A 978-nucleotide genomic window follows, 5' to 3' on the forward strand; every position below is an offset into this window, starting at 1 on the left:
ATATAAAACAATAAAAAATTAATTCACAAACAAAGCACGAGCGTAATATAAACGCAGAACAAACCGTTATACCGTTTTAACAAACTCAATAAGCAAAGAGSGAARASCAACCGGTTACGATGACAGTTCGACGGTGAATGTTCTGATTTTAAGACATGACTTGCGCGGGTAATAACAAACAAATCCCCCAAAGGAAGTATTTAAGTTAGTTCAGCCGTTTTCGAGTTTTAGCGTTACAGCTGTACACCATTTCATTTTTATATATATAGATTTCATTTTTATATGTATAGATAACAATTTAGTCTTTATTTTGTCAAATTTTAAATGTGGAAATATCCATTATGTCAGTCATTGTCAGTATTACAATTTGATTTTTTGGTTATATTTTCAATTTCACCCAAATGCAGAATTGCCGTTCTTGTTTTCCCCATTGTTATTGTATTAACTAAGTTGAACAATTCCACCATTAAAATTTAGTTCTTCGTTTTATTATTAGTTCAACATCTGCCTTTTCGTGTATACTTTCTACCGTTTCTATCAATTGAGTAATGATTTTATAAAGTTTTTAGTTTGTCGTCAATTGTTTATAACTGCTTTCAGTTAGTTCGTTCAATTTATTATTTATTATCACTAGATCGTCATGGTATGGTGTACTTGCTAACCATTTCCATTATGTTCCTAACTCGTTTATTCTTCTTTTGTGTCTAGTATCTGTTTTTTGTAATTGTCTTAGCAAAGTCTCTATAAGTTATATTTCTGATTGCCCTTCTAAATTTTTTATATCAAATAAATCATATTCGATAACTTCTTTTGAGTTTTTGTAGCTCATTTTACCATAATAACAATTTGTATTTGATATTATATCCACCCCGGTGAATGAACGTCTAGCCACAATCCGCATCAAAGCGAGGTTCTTCAACATATCGCTGATTTGCGCCCACGCCCCGACGGAAGAGAATGACGATGTGACCAAAGATG

This window comes from Bactrocera latifrons, unplaced genomic scaffold, assembly GCF_001853355.1.
Source record: "Bactrocera latifrons isolate USDA-ARS-PBARC rearing strain unplaced genomic scaffold, ASM185335v1 scaffold_1629, whole genome shotgun sequence".
Lineage (NCBI taxonomy): Eukaryota > Metazoa > Arthropoda > Insecta > Diptera > Tephritidae > Bactrocera > Bactrocera latifrons.